Source organism: Misgurnus anguillicaudatus, chromosome 2 (assembly GCF_027580225.2).
Source record: "Misgurnus anguillicaudatus chromosome 2, ASM2758022v2, whole genome shotgun sequence".
Taxonomy (NCBI): domain Eukaryota; kingdom Metazoa; phylum Chordata; class Actinopteri; order Cypriniformes; family Cobitidae; genus Misgurnus; species Misgurnus anguillicaudatus.
This window is the reverse complement of record NC_073338.2, coordinates 20439226-20454364: the sequence shown is the minus strand read 5'-3', so window position 1 is coordinate 20454364 and position 15139 is coordinate 20439226.

Below are 15139 nucleotides of genomic sequence, written 5' to 3'. Positions count from 1 at the left end.
TGGTAATAGACAGAGTAAAATAATGTAAAAGTATGTAAATGCATGTTCGAATCAAAAGGATGGCGTAACTTTTTTTAAAAATCACGGGCAAATAAAATATTCAAATAAAATATGCAGTCGAACATCTGCAGTGAATCAAGACACAGTTAACAAAGATTGTTTTCTGCTTTTGCATTTGAGCATGGCCTAAAACAAAATCTTTATTTTAATGTTGCCTGCAAGTCAAGTCAATTTTCTGATGAACGCAAAAGGAATACATAACAAATAAAAATGTCTCCTTAGAGTAAATTATATTACAATTAGGGCTGCCAAAGCCATTAAGCGTGATTAATCACATACAAAATAAAAGTATGTGTTTGCATAATATATGTCTCTCTCTCTCTCTCTCTCTCTCTCTCTCTCTCTCTCTCTCTCTCTCTCTCTCTCTCTATATATATATATATATATATATATATATATATATATATATATATACATTAATTGTTTGACAGCATTAATTATATACAATTATAGTATATTGCCATGGTTTGGGAATGATTTAATGAATACATTTGTTTACATTTTTTGTCATATTTATACTTTTTTATAACAATACAAGTATAGTATAATTTACATATCATATTTTTTATACATTTTTTAAATATTAATACTGTTTCTTTTTGTTACCGTTTGCCTATTTTTGAAAAAAGCATCTATTTTTTTTCAAAATTAATGGCATTAATTGTTATGTGAACAGTTTCAGCAGTAACAACATAAACAAGCGGCTGTCGTGGTACGCACGTAACTTCCGGTAAACTCAGCTAAGAATAAATAACAACAAAGTTCTTTAAACGTAGTTTATTTATATAACAAGCAATAAATAAATAAATAAAATAAATAAAAAAATTTAAAACAACACACAGATTACCTGCGTGTATCGCGTCAGCGCACATGTGTCCGATGAAACCGTATGTATATATATATATATATATATGTATGTATGTATGTATGTATGTATGTATGTATGTATGTATGTATGTATGTATGTATGTATGTATGTATGTATGTATGTATGTATGTATGTATGTATGTATGTATGTATGTATGTATATATTTGGGTCATTTTAACCCAGAAATGTGATTTGTCCTATACTGTAGTTACCCAGCCCTGGATTAAATATTTTTTAGAGTATATATATACAAAGTTTTGAAACACTTGAATGAAATTTTAACTATGATCTTAAAAAATAATTTAATCTGAAGTTAAATGCTTTAAAAATGACTTTTGTAGACAAAATACACTAAAAACAGATTAATTTCTGTTATTAGAAAACTCGATTTTATTTTAAAATATATTACATTTTGAAATGGATGAATTGGACTGAATATTGAAGGAAAAGCAGCCAAAAAGAGCCCAGAATAAATGTAAACTCCTTCGATATTCTTTATAAATTTATCCTAAGGTGAAACTTCAAGAAGCTTCTTGATATGGTTTTGATTTGAGTTTGGTTTATTTTGGATATGTTTAGTCACCAACATAATTTCCCACAGTTTGTGTTATGCAATAGTTTGGATCAGTTTATTATAGTTTATTGTAATGTGGAAAAATATATAAATAAAGGACGAGTGAGTGTTCCAAAACTTGTGTATATATATAAATAAAACATTTTATTAGTAAGGCAAATACTTTCAGTATTAGTAGACAAATACAAACACAACGTTAGTAATGGCTTTATTACCATTACATTGCCTTATGCAAAATGTATAATAAAGTTATCAAAACGTCTTTATAAACTGATTGATTAACACTTGTGATGTGCTGTTTGCATTAATAGTCCATTTTAGAAGAAATATTCTTCCTGTATGCACGTCACTTTTGTCTTTTCACATCTTTTCACTTATCAGTTGCACATGTGGGTTTGGAAAAATCTGGATTTTATAGACATTTGAGCTCTCGGGAGATTGCACTATCATGATATATGACGTGTGGTCTGACTTCCTCTGTCTTTTGCTCTTAAATTAGATCCAGGGGATCTTGTCAGACTGTCTATTTAAGTAAATCTGTGGATCAGCCCTAAACCGATTATGCAGCATTGACTGTTCGGTAAATTTGATCAAACATCTGCTGACTACAACCTGGCTAGCTCTCCAATGTCTTGTGTTTTATGAAAGTTACTATAGCGTGTTTCAGTGCACGGGTCTCAGATCAGCCGGTGCACACAGTGATGAGAGCATTGAGGAGATAGTGCTAAGAAAATGTGACGATTCAGTCTTTCGCAATCAGCCACAACTATGCACAAAGGACAAGACGCCAAAGCCTCTCATTCCTCCAAATTGTATAGTCTTAGTTAGCACGCACAGTGTTTTTGGTGTAAATGTGTGCAGAGGCATATTTACAAGGTGCTTGATAAGTCAAAGTACAGATATACAGTGCAGGTTGAATCTGATGCAATGGCGCGGCACACATATTAAATTACAATGCAGGCATTGCTATCAGCTACACATGTCCAAATAGCTCACTGCTGCTGACCTGTGATGGAGTGCATTTGAGTACTTTTTTTCTATTTTTACCCTGACATGTACTGTTTACACTTTCTTCATTTTATATCACTGAATGAAAGACATATCAGTCACTAAGCAGATAATGGGACATGTCGGGTGTGGCCAAAATCCGTCTCTGAACCTCCCATTGTCAGATTGTCAGAACTTGCCGGTAATAGCAATGTACATGCCTATTATATTAAGTAGTACAGTCAGAGCTGGTAAGATGAATGAATAAAATTCCTTAATGGACGCCTTCAGGCGCTAGTTTTGTATGTATGAGGGTTCAGCTACGCCATGAAATGGTTGACTTTATTCAGTAATGCAGGTGTGGTGATGGGTATGAGTTAAGCAAACATATTCACTTATTAATTCTAACCCAATAAAATGTACTGAGTGAATAATTCTTTAGGTAAAGCAACTGCATGTAAAACAATGGCAACAATAACGTAAAGCCACTCCGCTGGTAAGGAATAACACACAACATTTCTTTTATTTCTGATCACAACATTGTTTTTTTATTCAACCTATGGTTGGGGAAAATATGGACAAATCCAACTGAAATTAACTTGCGCAGACATTTGTTTAGTTTTTTATTCGATGTTTGGGTCAAATACAGAATTTTAGGTTAATTTAACCCAATAGTTTGATTTGTGCATATTTTACAACCCAGCATTTTTTACTTTTTTCTTAAAAAGTATCTTCAATAACAAGGAACTACCCAACTCCCAATTATTGATTAGGGCTGTCACAATTATTAAATAATCGTCACATCACGATTATTTGACATCATCGCGATGATTTCAGATCACCGCAATGATTGCACATCTCTTTAAAGACACATGGGGGAGCTGCATCGCCTGTATAAACGAGACCGTATCAGATGGCGCTCCTTAACTGACAGTGTAACGCGATACATTGCAAAGCCATTCAGTTCAGTGGAAAAAACAGAATTTAAAAAAATGCTGCAAAAAGTTGTATGAACTGCCCAGCCCAGTCTCACGAAATTTCGTTATATAGTCACGTAATTTTTTTATTCTTTTTTCATGATATTATCCCAAATTTCTGAGTTTTTTTCGTGATCGTATAACAAATTCCTGTTTTCGTGTGATTATCACGTATTGGTTACTCAACTGTTTTGTCCTATTGTCTTACCATTGTCACTTTGGTTTAGGGTTAGATTTACATTAAATGACATCCCTGCCCAAACCCAACTCTAATCCTAACGCCAGGCGACATATAAAAAAAGAAATCAGAAAAAATAGTATAAATCAATAAATAAAGTGACATTTTAATGCAAGTACCAAATCTAACCCTAAACCGAAGCGACAGAAATATGAAAAAGCAGTTAAGTAACCGAGTGATAATCACACGAAAACAGGAATTTGTTATACAATCACTGTACACTGTACAAAAATTCCGTAGAAATTTCAATGTTATTGCAGCTGGGTTGCCGGTAATTTACCGTAGATTTAAATTTATGTTATTTACTGACAAGAGTTTGTTCAAAGTTAAATAAATTTTAAATATTAACAAGTCTTTATCTTTACAGAATAAAACTATACAATAACAGCCTCATGCAAAGCATTCTGGGAACCAGAAATCATCAACAACCTTTTTCCGTTTTTTTGCTTCAGATTTTGTTTCCCAGAATGTTTTGCTTGATGCTGTTTTTTTAGTTTTACTCTGTAAAGACAAAGACTTGTAAATGTTTAATGTTCTTTTAACTTTGAACAAAATGTTGCCAGTAAATAACATAAATTTAAATCTAACTTAAATCTCAGTAAGTTACCGGCAACCCAGCTGCAATTTCTACGGATTTTTTTTACAGAGTATCACGAAAAAAGAATCAAAAAATGATGTGACTATATCACAAAATCTTGTGAGACTGGGTAGAACTGCCAGGTAAACATTTCCAAAAACATTTTCAAACAAAAATTATTTAATGAACAAAAAAAAATGCTTGAGAATTACATGTCAAAGCAATAAAACAGACAATCAATCATCATAATCGGCAAAGACATAAACCAAGCAATTAACCGTCATAACGTCCCAATTTATTAGACAATTAACCGTTAGCCAAATTTCATAACCGTGACAACCCTATTATTGATAATTGCAAACAAAGATTAAAATACGGGCTAAGCGGGGAGGTGGTTTCTGGGGCTCTGGATCTTTTTTCAGAAGTCCTTAATAAATTAATTTAGTACACTATAGGTCAGTGTTTTAAAATGTTTGAGTACCCCCTTCCATAATGTTGAGATGTTTCAGTATATAAAACACCTGACTTAATCATGAGCCTCCTTCCAAGATGTTCGAAATAGAGGCTTCATGTGGCACCATTCAGACTGACAGGTGGATGACAGTATTGCGAGAGTGATTCGACAGCAGACTTTCCAAATCGCTTTCTTGGTGTGATGCCATCCGACTGTCGGTTCTTGCGGCACTGCACAAAGTCACCTATTTTAAACTTTTTGAAAGTGGGCCAATCAACTTAATCAGGTGTTTTATATACGGAAACATCTCGAACATTATGGGACGGGGTAAGCCAGGACTGAAGTTGGGAAACACTGCGCTAAGAGGTGGCATGCATCCTTAAAGTTGGTACTTTGCCAGTAAAACAAAAGAGAAGTGTTAAAACATGGGAAAATTGTAATATTTGCACATAAAAAGCTGAATTATCTGAAAGGAGCGCTGCTATCATTACAGTGGCTTTGGTATTACTTTAAAAGTGTCTATTTATAGTTATGTGCAGTGAATACTGTTAAAGAGCATCATCTGATTATCAGCTAACAGCTAATGTTAGCTCTCTAATTTAGTTTGCTTGCACACTGTTCTCTGTATATTTTGAGTACATTTATGAACAAAGAATTAAAGCTTTTGAACAAACCCTCATTCGCTAGAAATACCAGTTTTTTCAAAGAAACTTTTAAAAATGAGACAGCAAGGTTCAGGTGAAAAAGAGAAAGGCATTACCCAACTGTCAACCTTTTTTTTTTAGTTAAAACATTTTCGGTTACTATGATTGCCTGTGGTTGACAGCACAAAGATGGAGAGAGAAATGTAGACAGGCAGAGAATGAGAAAGAGAGAGCATAAAGAGGATAAAGTTGACACTAGGTAGGAACCATGCAAAAAGGTTACCAGTTAATTGATCTCAAAGTACCAAGCTTCCATTTTGCCTACATTTGAGGAGCTCAGATGCAAGAGTCGCTAAACGTCACCTCCGTCAAAAATTAGATAATGATATTAAAGTGACAACTTTTTTTCAAAACATGCTCATTTCCAGCTCCCTAAGAGTTAAATGTTTGATTTTTACCATTTTGGAATCCATTCAGCTGATCTCCAGGTTTAGCGCTAGCACTTTTAGCATAGTTAGCATAATCCATTGAATCTGATTAGACCATTAGCATCGCGCTACAAAATAACCAACGTGTTTCAATATATTTCCTATTTAAAACTTGACTCTTTTGTAGTTACATTGTGTACTAAGACCGACAGAAAATTAAAAGTTGTGATTTTTTATGCAGAAATAGCTAGGAACTATACTATCATTCTGCCGTAATAATCAAGGACTTTGCTGCCGTACCATGGATGTAGCAGGCGCAATGATATTACGCAGCGCCCGAAAATAGTCCCCTTAATAACTTTCAATAGCATTGCGACTAAAATAGGCTATTTTCGGGTGCTGCGTAATATCATTCCACCTCCTGCAGCCATGTTACATCAGCAAAGTCCTTGATTATTACGGTTATTTTAAATAGGAAAAATATCGAAACTCTTTGGACAATTTTGCACGTGATGCTAATGGTCTAATCAGATTCAATGGATTATGCGGAGCTATGGCTATGCTAAAAGTGGTACCGCAAGACCCAGAGATCGGCTGAATGGATTCCAAAACGGTAACAATCTAATGTTTAACTCTAGGGGAGCTGGAAAATGAGCATGTTTTTAAAACAAGTTGATTGTCCCTTTAACTGAATTGCCTCTGCATGTATTATATGTTCATTAAATACTTTTTTAATTTGCATAATCCCTATTCTCGTGCAATTCAGAAATATAGCTTTGTTGGTAATCCATAACTATATGATGACAAGGACCCCCGAAATATTATGAACTTTTTACGAGGGACCCCCTTCCTAAAATATATATTTATTTCTATATTTTTGTATAAAGAAACATTACATCTGTGTTAGATAAATAGTAATTGTGATATTTTGAAAACAGCATATTTTTACCAAACTCAAATAATTGACTCTTACCATTTTAGCTGTTTTTTGGGGACCCCTCAGAACCTTCTGGAGGACCCCTGGGGTTCCCCGGACCCCAGTCTGAAACCCCCTGGGTTACAAGACAACATTCATAATGTGCATAAACAGTGCACAGATGGAAGAAAAACACGATGGGTACATGTTTGAATGAGATGTGATGTGGCGTAATCACCTGTTTCTAGGCCAGAGTGATTAGTAATTGCCGTGCAGACTGCTAAATAAAACTATAGTGCACAAGCAGTTTCTACTCGCATAATCAGTCAGGCCCCTGGATAAGTGCTTCCAGACACCGTTCCTGCTTTACTGTTTTCTCGAAAACAATTCTGCCTTGTTCCCGCGCCCGACTGTAATACATCAGTGAGGTGAAAGGTCCATCCGTGATTGATGGATTTGTTCTGTACAGATTTGTACAAACTTCTGTACATACATCTTAATCTGTACATGTAACATTTGTTGAATGTTACGTTATATTGCGTTATACAATGCAAAATGTTACACACCCTGTAAAGTCATAATGTGCCACGTAGGCAAAAGCCGAGCATGGATTTAACATGAATGATTCTTAATTGGTACAAACCGGCCACAGCGGGATGCCGTTGCAGGCGGCAAGAAACAGACGTGGATGCTTTATTTGGACTGAGCAGCATGCAAACTAAATATTTGACTCTGGCTACTCCGCCAGTTGGCATGTCCTCCATTAAGTGGCACATGTGACCACGTGAGCTTAATTTTCCTACACGGTTACCAGCCAAAGTCTTAGGTCCTTCAAAGCAAAGTTTAAAATAAATGTTTTTTAAATTTGGATAAGACTTTTGATCCATACAGCCACTACTGAATCTCTATAGAAGAAAGTATGAGGATCATTTTGTGACAGTAATTTAATAAAGGCAAAACTTAGTCATGTAGAGGAGACATAACATAACTGACTAAAGACATGCAGCCACAAGTGTAGTTTTTCACACTTTAACGGCTGGATTTTCTCTTGCTTTAACAGCTGTTTAAAAAAAAAACTTTCAGTCAACTTCAGTTTTTTTTATTCCAAAATTTTTTGCTAACACTTTACAATAATGTTGTATTTGTTAACATTAGTAAATGCATTAGCTAACAGTAAACAATATAGCTTTCAGCATTTATAAATCTTTGTTAATTGTTCATATTAGTTCATTGTGCATTAAACTAATGTCAACAAATACAACTAAAAATGTATTAGTAAATGCTGAAATTAACATGAACTAGGATTAATAAATGCTGTAGTAGTATTGTGCATCCTTACACAGTAAAAACAACTGTATAAATTACAGTATTACTGACAGCTATTTGCCAGTAACTTACTGTAGATTTAAGTTTATGTACTTATAACAGTTTGTTGAAAGTTAAATGAAGATTAAACATTAACAAGTCTTTATCTTTACAGAAAAAAACTATAAAATAAATGCCTCATGGTAAGCATTCTGGAAAACGTTACCTTAAAGGAAAAAGATATTGTTCCCAGAATGCTTTGCACGAGGCTGTTATCACTGTAAAAATGTTGCTGTAATTATGCAGCTGGTTGCCAGTAACTTACTGTAGAAGATAAAGACTAAAAAAGGTTTCATGTTCATTTAACTTTGAACAAACTGTTGCCAGTAAATAACATAAATGTAAAATTTACAGTAAGTTACTGGCAGCTAGTTGCCAGTAATACCCAGTATTTTTACAGTGTATTTTATAGTTTTATTCTGTAAAGCCTTGTTAAGGTTTAATATGCATTTAGCTTTAAACAAACTGTTGCCAGTAAATAACAAATATAAATGTACAGTAACTTACTGGCAAACAGCTGCATAACTACAGCAATTTTTTACAGTGACAGTACAACCTTATTGTGAAGTATTACCCAGTTTTTATAAATCTTGGATGATTGTGCTGAAATCATCCTAAATCCGTACAACCATTCTTTGTAGATTGGTTGCTTAAAATTTGAATGACCCTTAATTCTTTTCTATATCGCTTTTCACACAATAGTTAACCCTGGGTTATTATAAACTCCGGGTAAATGGAATCCTGGGTTATTTGTTTTATGTTTCAGACTGGTCATTCTTAACCAGGGTTTAAAGTCGCCATGAAACTTAAGTAGCGATTGCTTTATTTTCCACGTGATGATGTATATATTTGAGTGAAACACCCTTTGGATTTGTCTATCGAGATCTGATTGGATAGTTTGAAGTTGGGTCGTGTTGCTAATTGCTAATCGCTGCAATCTTCTCCCAGACCAAGACCACCTGCCATACCATATGATCGGAGGTAGAGAGATCGTTTTGAGGAGGGGAGGAGATTTGCGTTTTTTGAATAAAGATTATGAGGGCACATGATTTAAAAAAAATAATGAAGCTCACAGATAAGTCATTTGTAAAAAATACCACAATATTACAAAACAAATGACAGTTTTTCATTTTATTTTCATGGCGACTTTAAGAGATAACCCTGGGTATTCATAAACATAGTGTTTCACACTGTACATTCCTAGACCCAGGGTTAACGTTCACATTTTGAGCCCCGCCCATATAATCCTGAACACAAATGTGGAAAACTGTTTAATGGTGTAACTTCACAATTCAGAAGTCTCATGTTTCCACATCACCAGGGCCAAACGGAAAATGCGGCCGCCGATTTCCGCGGAAAACTATGCGGAATTCCGTGGATTTAATGTTCGTTTTTGACAAGCACATACATACCCCACATTTCAACGTCTTTGTGAGCGGTAGCCGTCATTAACAAGCAGATACTGTGTATCCTGCGCAATTGTGAGCTGTCATTGACAAGCAGAATATATACCCTGCAAGTGCTGTTTGCTGTGTTTTAATGATAGAGAGCATGAACCTTTTGATATTTGACATTAAATAAAACTTACTGCGGAGTTAAGGAGATCTCACTTGACGTCTATGTAAGATGCCAGTCGGCACTCAACACATGATCCTTTTTAAACCCTTTTACAAGACGAATGCTCTTGTTATGTTTAAAGGAGTGGTTCAATTGTATTTCATGCATTCTGACTTATTAACACAGTTATAGTGTTGTTTCCTCATGCTAAATGTAGACAAAGTGTCAAAAAAGCAGTTGGGCGTGTTACAGAGTATTTCTGTGCCGAATGCACTTCGCCAGGGTTCGAACAAGTTTTGGAAAGTTTTTTCGATTACGGGTCCAGCTGACGTTTCAGGGGTTTCTATACGTATCACTTCTTTATATGGGCACTTCCCCCGGAAAACCCCGCCCACCCGTCAATCAACAGGAGACGCTAGAACTTGCAAACAACGCATCACGCGACACATCTTTGTTTAATTTTAAACCTCAACAATGGCACGAAAGAAGAAGTGTGTTTCTGGATATAAGGAGAAGAAGGTCAGCCTTATGAAAACAATGGATATAGTTTATTATACGGGGCAGCAGCGGAGTTTTGCGTGTGTGTTTGATGCACTGGATTTTCCCAACCGGGTCATGAGTTGAATGCGTGTTTGTGAACGGTAGCCGTAAGACTTCTGTCTTATGTTGGAAATAGGCGCATGCATATTATATAAATGTCACGAACATGTAATGAATCATAAGTTATAAGTGTTGTATAGTGTTGCATGACTCGTACTCGCTCCTCCCGCGGTATAACTCCTCCTTCTTCATTTTTCGTACGTTATCGGAAAAATTCGGTATAGCTAATCTTTCTTTTATAAATCTGATTACACTAAAGACTCTTCGGAGATATAAAGGATGTAATACTACTCTATAGGTATTCCAGATTAACATCAGAAATGCAGAAACAGCGTGTGTTACATGGGCTTTAATATAAAGTTTACATTGGATAGAAAAAATTATGACATTCGTAGGGGTGGGCGATAAACCTGTAGACATAATTAACTGGTAGAAATTTGTCAACCAGTAGAGATTTTGGACTATCGTTTCTATCGAGGTTACGCGCCCACTTAACGCTCATGTGCGCCTGGTCGCGAAAACGTAACGTTTGTACATGTTTTAAAACTGCAGTGCTTAAATACAAGTTATTTTAATCCATTGAAACACAGACAACAGATCTGTATGCGTGCGTTCTTTCTGTGTGTCAGGAGCGGACAAGTCGCGCAACCGCTGCTCTTTCTATTTATGAGGAGCGCGCAAGTTGCGCGATCGCTGCTCGTGAGCATTTTTCCACTTTATTGGCCTTAAATACACATATGCGTCAAAATTCCCGTCTTTGAAGGCATCCTCATTAACACGACCAGTTAGGTCTTAAGAGAAAGTAAACAGCAAAAAGAGAAAGCGCATGTGTAACTGTGCATTCAGACCGCCACCGGCGAGAGCGTCAAAGTGGCCGGAAGTCATTCATTTTCAATAAGAGCCGGCGGCGAGCTCCGGTGAGCAGCGGCGCAGCACGTCATGTACAGCGTGAGCGTCGAGGAGAGTTAAAATCAGCTCAACTTTATGGTAATGAGATATGACGCGGTTCGGCAGCAACCAATCGGAAGGCGGAAATGTTCGGCGGCAACCAATCGGATGGCGGAAACCTCCGCCTGAGAGGAATTCAGAGAATGCATTCAAGCGTCAGAGCGTCCACTACACCTTTTCTTTAGCGTCGTTGGCAGGGCAGCCAGAGCTTTTTTTGACGCTCTCGCCGGTGGCGGTCTGAATGCACAGTAAAAGTGTATTGGATCCGGACTTTGGTCTTAAAGGGGAAGTTACCTAATTTTGCTCCTGTCTGTCACTCATGTTAATCAAACAGCATTGAGAGAAAATCTCTCACTGCTCCTCATTAAATCACTTTTCTACCTTAAATAAAAATATATATACATGCATAATTATTTATGATCATTCTTATATCATTGACTGTTTATCTTCAGAGAGCTTGAGTTTTGTTTGTTTTTAATCTTCTTTCTATGCTTGTATATGTTTTTTGTGAAAATTATGAACATTTCTATGGTATTTAAGATTTAAACCTTATTAAAACATAAAAACTCTACCGTGATACATGTCATTATCATGATATAAAATTAATCTTATCGTGATAGAAGATTTTGGTCATATCGCCCACCCCTAGACATTCGTATAAAAAATTCATAATGAGAACGTATTAACACAAGCATTTTTATTCTGACTATAAACTATAATACTATAAACAATAATATATGTCATTTTATATACAAAATACAATTCTATCTTTATTCTGACATAATATATAACACTATTACTATCCTAACACTATTACTCATTGTAAGCCTTTAAAAATGTATAATTTTAGATGCAATTTTGTATTTTTAAAACATTTAAAATCATTCCGCAGAATTCCGCAGATTTAAAAAAAAAAATTCACAGAAAAAGCAAAAAATGCAACAGATTCTGTCTGGCCCTGCGCGTCACTGACAAAACAGGTCACAGGTCACCACACATATCTTTCTTAGGTACTGGGATGTTTTTTTACCACACACTGTAAAAAAATTAGCTGTAATTATGCAGCTGGTTGCCAGTAACTTACTGTAGAAGATAAAGACTGAAAATGTTTCATGTTTATTTAACGTTGAACAAACCGTTGCCAGTAAATAACATAAATGTAAAATCTACAGTAAGTTACTGTCAGCTAGATGCCAGTAATACCCAGTAATACTGTAATTTCTACAGAAATTTTTTACAGTGCAGTTTAGGAGTTTTAATCACCTTTGACAGTATTTTCACATTTTACTTAAATGGTAAATTGACTGTTTTGGTGCCTGTACACATTTATGGTGATATGATGTAGGTGCTCTGGCTGTAACTTGCTGTCAAGTTGCATTTTCCTTGGCTAGGATAAGTATTAAAACACTCAAATATTTTTATGCTATTTTTATGAAATTCATAAAATTAGGTCCATGATGCCCTGGAGGGCTCTGCTAAACTGCACATTGCCTGCAGACGCAATAAAGCAAGAATGTAATTTCCACGTCATGGATTCACCGCATTTCAGACTGAGCCTGCAGCCGGATTCTTATCGATTAGGCAACAAATATAACCGCACAGTCACAAACAAGCCTGCCTAAATTTATAACAAGCGTAATTTAAGGTTGCGTGACTACAGAAAGGGAAGCTATAAATGAGCTTAACAGAGAACTGCAGCACAGGTAAATAAAGGCATTTAAAAGAGCAGACCCACCCATAAATATTCAAAATATCTCTCCTGATGCAACAAAACAATCTTCTTTCATTCCACATAAACAAGAGAAACATACTCATTTAATTCACTAACCAGGCTATAATTTTATGGCGCTGGTCATTTTTACATAATGCAAGCGAAATAGCTTTGGGATTGGACAGCTGGAAAGATCTCGTCATTACTGAAGTTTAACTGACATTCGAACAAAGGGAGCCGTTGTCCGCGCAGTTCTTCCCAGGACAGAGTAAGTGACGGCTGAATTGCCCTCCTACGCAGGGTGGAGTCTCTCGTACAGCGTGACTCATGCATACACAAACCAAAAAGTACACACACACACACACACACACACAGGCACGCTCTCCCTTCCAGTAGATTTCCTATTTGGGGAGTTACAGGTGAAAGTGTTTTACCAAGGTCTGGCTGTCTGGCTGTCTGTAGTCCCCGATAGGGAGTGTGTGAGCAGACTCTGTTTTCACTTGCCATCCAGGCAAGCAGCCAGACCAAATAAGACTTTTATACGTTTGTATGCAAGCCGTCCTCACAGGACTGTTCATTCTGTCATTTCCTTTCCTACAGTATAGGCCTCTCCGATTACCGAAAGCCATAACCCGCAGTCATGTCTCCTATTTGGCTTCAAATCAACTTATCTGATGTTTTTTACTTAACGTCAGTCGCCTACCTGTGCGGCAGATGGTAGATATGCAGCAGAGAGCAAATATTATTTTAATACGTGCATTAGCCATCGGTCACGCCGCCGTACAAAAAGTATCGATGGATGTGGATGCGTGGTATCCAGTTTCAGGCCAAGTGGGCTGTGATTGGATTAGGATGATAACGTAGAACCGGTTACCTAGCGACACAAACAGTTATGCTGTAAACAGAAGCTGGCCATTAAACGTAAAGCACATCGCTCGTACCCGCACTCTCATTTTGGTTGATAACAGGGACAAAATAATTAGAGATGATCACAATGAGTTGTTCAACCTGACTGATGCATACCGCGAACTTCTGGCCTGGAACCAAAAGTACAGACGTCATTATCGAGTCAAATAAGAGCACGGCTTTATCTAAAGGCTGCAATTTTATGGGTCTTCCTTTCATTAAAGTAAACTTCCCGTCTGACCTCAGATATCACTGACTTTCTGTTTCCTTTTTATTTTCCAAACACAGCCTCCTGCCTGATCCTCCGAGGCTTGTTTTGAGGCATAAAACACAAGTTTCCTCCCCTCGCTGGTGTTATTTAAGGAAAAGGCAGCCTCTCCCTCCTCTCCCTGCTCTGGGATGGGTGTGGTTTTCAAAGACAAACTTCTGAATGATGTGTACGCCTCACTTTCAGTTCCTGAGTCTGACTAGAGGAGGAGCATACGGTGGAGCTTTGCTCCGGACGCTTGCACTCGGTCTATGCGTGTGTGGACGCTCCGCGTGGCCCCGGTGCCATGCGAGCCTTTGGTTGTGAGGATCATCATGGCCAAGGCCACAACTGTGAATGTGTTGCTGAATTTCATGTATTTCAACATCTGGATTTAATTGTGAGTAAATAAAAACTTTTTCATATTTTCTCACTTTGCCTTCCCTAAAATTTTGCCTAAAAGGTACTGATTTTATTTCAGTTTAATGTATTGTAAAAATTTGCCTGTGATGCTGGGTGTGCTCGAACTTTTGGATTGTATAATACAATATGAACTTTAAGGCATGCTTATTCCCTTTGTCTGCACGTTGTGTTGTGCCTGCAACTGTGTTCACCTGTCAGAATGTGCGTGGCGTGCATAAATAACAATACATTTATATGTAACTACAAATCCAGTGTTTTATAACAGTAGGCCAGGGGTAGCAAAAAAGAAAAGCTTTCATCATCAAATTTTATGGCTGGAAAATGTTGACTGAAATTCCTTTCTATGCACGAACGCAAACACACACACGCAAAAAAAGATAGCTAATTATTTGACTTTTTTATTTTCAATCACAGGTGCTAAGTCTTATAGAAAATAACCGTAAAGTTGGTGCGTTTTATTTATGACCTTTAAGTCACAAACGACTGCGTAAGTGTCAGAAACTGCCGCTCATTATAATTTAGCGGGAGAAGTTTATAAGGCCTGTGTTTATCGGCCTTGGACTGAGATTTTAATGTTGGAAGTTGTATTTAACCGCACATATTGCGAGAAACCACAGTTTTGAAAAAGTTTTACAGTAAACAGAGATCAAACGCTGTA